Source organism: Ahaetulla prasina, chromosome 1 (genome assembly GCF_028640845.1).
Source record: "Ahaetulla prasina isolate Xishuangbanna chromosome 1, ASM2864084v1, whole genome shotgun sequence".
Classification (NCBI taxonomy): domain Eukaryota; kingdom Metazoa; phylum Chordata; class Lepidosauria; order Squamata; family Colubridae; genus Ahaetulla; species Ahaetulla prasina.
This window is the reverse complement of record NC_080539.1, coordinates 85163133-85169132: the sequence shown is the minus strand read 5'-3', so window position 1 is coordinate 85169132 and position 6000 is coordinate 85163133.

Here is a 6000-nt window from a genome sequence, read left to right as displayed (position 1 = left end):
AACAGGCTAAGAAATCGCGTTAAAACTCCTCTGCCTTCAATTTTCCTAACAAATATATGCTCACTTGCAAATAAGATGGATGAAATACTCCTCTTAAACAAATACTATTCTGATTTTCGCAATTCAGCAGTCCTATGCTTCTCTGAAACCTGGTTAAATGAATCAATTGAAGATAGCAGCCTGAACATTCCAGGGTTTCAGATTGAACGATCAGTCAGGATTCCAGAAACATCTGGTAAAAAGAAAGGAGGAGGCTTATGCCTATATATTAACAGCAACTGGTGTCAAGATTTTAAAATAATTTACAAATTCTGTGACAACAATTTAGAGACTTTAATTATCAACAGCAAACCATACTATTCGCCTCGTGAATTTTCCTCATTTCTTCTAATTTCTGTTTATGTCCCACCACAAGCCTGTGTAAACAAGGCATTACAAACTCTAGCTGACCAAATCATGGAGGCTGAAGCCAAACACCCTGATTCACTGGCCATTGTTTTGGGAGATCTAAACAAGGCAAACTTAAGGAAAGAGCTACCAAAATACTTTCAGCATGTCAATTGTCCCACCAGAGGCAAGAATACTCTAGACCATTGCTACACAACACTAAAAGATTCTTATCGGTCTTTACCACGTGCAGCTGTAGGACACTCTGATCATTGCATGATTCACCTTGTACCTGCTTACAGGCAAAGACTTAAAACCACAAAACCAACAATTAAATCAGTGAAGACCTGGATGGAAGAATCAAAATTAAAGCTGCAGGCATGTTTTGACTGCACTGATTGGAATATTTTTGAAGATACCTCTGCAGACCTGGATGAACTCACAGATACTGTAACATCATATGTCAGCTTCTGTGAAGACCTATGTGTACCTACAAGGAACTTGCAAATATATAGTAACAACAAACTTTGGTTCACACCTAAACTTAAGCAGCTACGACATTCCAAAGAGGAAGCCTACAGAAAAGGTGATAAAATGCCCTACAATCAGGCCAGAAATGCACTAACAAGGGAGATCAGAGCAGCAAAAAGAAGATACTCTGAAAAGCTAAAGAATCAGTTTTCAGCAAATGAACCAACAAACATGTGGAAAACTCTTAAAAACATCACTGGCAATGGCAAACCTCCTTCCCAGGCTGCAGATAATCAACAACTGGCAGATGACCTGAATGAGTTTTACTGCAGGTTTGAAAGGAAACTACAGCCACCTATCTCCACAATCGCGATTTCAGACACACCAACAACAGCCAAACCTCCTACAACTGACCCCATTTCATTGGGTTCACAACCCCTAGTGATCTCAGAAAAGGAAGTGCGGGACCTATTTCACAGACAAAAGCCAGGAAAAGCTCAAGGCCCAGACAATATAACTCCTACTTGCTTAAAAGTCTGTGCTGACCAATTGGCTCCAATCTTCACCCATATTTTCAATAAATCACTAGAGATGTGCTATGTTCCTTCTTGCTTCAAACACTCTACCATCATCCCAGGGCCGAAGAAGCCCACCATCAAGGAACTGAATGACTACAGACCAGTTGCTTAAACATCTATAGTCATGAAAACCTTTGAAAGGCTAGTGCTTTCCTACCTGAAAACCATCACGGATCCGCTGTTAGACCCCTTGCAATTTGCATACCGAGCAAATAGATCAACAGATGATGCTGTTAATATGGCTCTGCACTATATCCTACAACATCTTGAGTCTCCAAAGACCTATGCAAGGGTCCTCTTTGTAGACTTTAGTTCAGCATTCAATACCATCATTCCAGACACTCTTTTGACTAAGCTAAACCAGCTACAGGTACCGGAACAGACTTGTAAGTGGATCACAAGCTTCCTAACAAACAGGAAGCAGCAGGTGAAGCTAAGCAAGATCACATCAAATACCTGTACAATTAACACAGGGACCCCCCCAAGGCTGTGTGCTCTCCCACTTCTCTTCTCTCTGTATAGCAATGACTGCATCTCCAACGATCCATCTGTTAAGCTACTGAAGTTCGCAGATGACACAACAGTGATTGGTCTCATTCGAGACAATGACGAAATCTGAATATAGACGAGAGGTCGAACGACTAGCCTTGTGGTGCAACCAAAACAATCTGGAACTGAACACACTCAAAACTGTTGAAATGGTGGTAGACTTTAGGAGAAACCCTTCCATACTTCCACCTCTCACAATACTAGACAACACAGTATCAACAGTAGAAACCTTTAAATTTCTAGGTTCTATCATATTGCAAGATCTAAAATGGACAGCTAACATCAAAAACATCATCAAAAAAGGACAACAAAGAATGTTCTTTCTGCGCCAACTCAGTAAGCTCAAACTGCCCAAGGAGCTGCTGATTCAGTTCTACAGAGGAATTATTGAGTCTGTCAATTGCACCTCTATAGCTGTCTGGTTTAGTTCTGCAACCCAACAAGAAAGACACAGACTTCAGAGGATAATTAGAACTGCAGAAAAAATAATTGCTACCAACCTGCCTTCCATTGAGGACCTGTATACTGCACTAATCAAGAAGAGGGCCGTGAAAATATTTACAGATCCCTCACATCCTGGACATAAACTGTTTCAACTCCTACCCTCAAAACGACGCTATAGAGCACTGCACTCCAGAACAACTAGACACAAGAACAGTTTTTTTCCCAAAGGCCATCACCCTGCTAAACAAATAATTTTATCAACACTGTCAAACTATTTACTAAATCTGCACTACTATTAATCTTCTCATTGTTCCCATCACCAATCTCTTTCCACTTATGACTGTATGACTGTAACTTTGTTGCTGGCAATCCTTATGATTTATATTGATATATTGACCATCATTTGTGTTGTAAATGTTGTACCTTGATGAACGTATCTTTTCTTTTATGTACACTGAGAGCATATGCACCAAGACAAATTCCTTGTGTGTCCAATCACACTTGGCCAATCTATTCTATTCTCTATATGCTGCTCCAATCACTTACAAGTCTAAGTGGTATCATTATTGAAATTTGTAAATCAGGTTAAAAAAAATAACAAAATATTACAATATTAAAATACAAATAAAAACAGGAAATATCAATTACCTTAAACAAATACCCCAAATAACAGAGGAAACATTATCAATTGTATTTTGGCACCACTGTTCTCCCAATAATCTACTATACATTGCTACATGCTAACTTGTTACTTCAAACTTTCTCTAATAAGATGATTCATGTCTGTGTCCTACAACCTGTACAAAGAGTTACATGATGATCTCACTGCATAATTATTAATTACTTTATTACTACTAAAATTATTATTACTGTTATTACTGCCATTTTAGGCTCAAATCAATCCACTGCAAGATTAGGGTATTTTGTTGGAGATTATGGGTCATAATCTACCACATCGGTCCAGTGTGGGTTGGCAGAGTCAGATACAATCCATTATGATGCACTCTATCAGGGGTGTCAAACTGGCGGCCCGTGGGGTGGATGCGTCATACGCAGGCCACGCCCCCCCAGCTCTGCGAAGGGAAAAAACATCTCGCTACATCAATGTGATGCCGTGAGTTTGACACCTGTGCACTATATCATCCTCATGCACCCACTTGATTCTTTTGTGATGCAGCATAGAGGGAAGATCATTATCTACTTTCCATCTCTGTTCTGCTGCCATTATGTACATAATGCTGGAATAGCTTAACGTCACTCCTTGTGGGGTATTCATGATAATTATCCACAGGGCTGCTTCCAATGGCTGTAGAAAGTCCTGAACTTTTAGATGATAGTTGAATAGACAGTTAGACAATGTAAATGCTTGCCTATTGTTCAACTCTCTCTTTCTCCCTGCTCTTGCCTGCATTTTATTCCATTTTGCCAGTAAACTCTTTTGATATTTGCAAATCCTTAATAAATATATTAATATATAATATTAATATATATTAAATATACAGTATTAATAAACTATATTGTTACTAGCTAAAGAAGTGGCATGTGTGCTTACTGCAATAGCATGTAGGGATTGGCTGGGAGTATGGTGGGTGCAACTGATTGATAGATTATGTGTCATCAAGCTGATCTTCAACCTGTGCTGGCCCACTCACACACGCGCACACCCACCATGGTGCATCCACACGCGCGCACACACCTATTCACCCTGTGCCAGGACCAGTGCAACCAGCTCAATGAGTTCCACAGACTACTCAAATTAAGCCAACACTAGTCCGCAAGGCAAAGGCAAGTCCAGTCCATTAAGCAAAAGCAAGTTTCCAAAGCAAAGGCAACTTCCAAGACAAAGGCAAATCCATAGGCAAAGGTAAGGCAAGCAAAGGCAACAGCTGAAGAGACACAATCTGAGGTTCAAGGCAAGAACACACAGCAAGAAAACAAATACATTGTTCCCAGCATCTTCTCTATCTGTCTGTTGTGCTAATTAGCCAACTACTGGTGCAACCCATCAAGCAGGGCAAAGCTTTCTCCTCCTCATGAGTAATCTGGCTGACCTTCCCTGTTTCTGGCTTTTTCTGTCCTACATGTTCTTGGATCAGTGCAGAAGGCAGTTCCTCTTCCTCATCACTGACCGGCTGCAGCTGCATGCTTTCCCTACCTGAAGCCTCAGGGATGTCCTGCTTCACCTGTAGCTTCAGCCAAATCCCTCTCAGACAATTGATCAGAGCCATTGACCAACTCACCTTGAGACGTGCCCAGAACTGGTTCATTCTCCTCCAATCTGACATCTGGAGAGGTATCTGGGGAAGCGTCCAAGGGAAGTCAACCACACAGTCATACAACCACACAATTAACAAGCATAGAGCTAGATTTTTTTCCATAATTATCTTTCCTTAACCTGGTCTTTCAGATCTTCCAATGGTGTACCTTTTGCTACTGTAATTGAATCTATTTATTACCTTCCTCTTTTTTTCTCTTTCTTTCCATCTGTGCGAGCATCAAAGAGTTTCCAGACAGTTGGATTTTCTCCTAATATCTGAAGTAGGAGAAGTTGAACTTGGTCATTTGTGCCTCTAAATAAGAACTCTGGGTTGATTTGTTCAGTGACCCATTTGTTTGTTTTCTTGGCTGTCCTCTATTTTCCCAGGCGTCTTCTCCAATACCAAAGTTCAAAGGTGTCAGTATGCAACCTTCACTTCCTCACACTGCTGCAGGACTTGTACTGTTCTGATCTTTCCAGGTATATTGACCCATCACAGTATCTGAATATCTTTTTCAAGTCCTACATGAATGTCCTAGTCTGCAGCATATTTCTCGACTGCTTGTTACTTTGAAGGTTATTCCTAAAATGGCAGAAGCTATCTACCACTTTGATATCTTTGGGATGAATTTTACCACCTAATGTCATTAGTTTGGATTTATTTATATTTATTTATATTTATTTATTTATTTATTTATTTATTTGATTTGATTTTTATACCGCCCTTCTCCCGAAGGATTCAGGGCAGTTTACAGCCAACATAAAACAAATTATAAATAGAATTAAAAACATTTAAAAAATCTTATTCAATTTGGCTAACCCCATTTAAAAACTATAATAAAAATGATAAAAAAAACCAATTAAAACCGTAGTGTATCAGGCCAGCCCTACACGGTGAAACAGAAAGGTCTTGAGTTCACGGCGGAAGGTCCAGAGGTCGGAGAGTAATCGTAACCCCAGAGGAAGCTCATTCCAGAGAGTAGGTGCTCGCACAGAGAAGGCTCTCCCCCTGGGGGTCGCCAGCCGACATTGTTTGGCTGACGGCACCCTGAGGAGACCCTCCCTGTGTGAGTCGGTGGGAGGCTATCGGTGGCAACAGGCAATCCTTATGATTTATATTGATATATTGATCATCAATTGTGTTGTAAATGTTGTACCTTGATGAACGTATCTTTTCTTTTATGTACACTGAGAGCATATGCACCAAGACAAATTCCTTGTGTGTCCAATCACACTTGGCCAATAAAAAATTCTATTCTATTCTATTCTATTCCTGTAAATAGCCCGGTCCTATGCCATGGAGCGCTTTAAAGG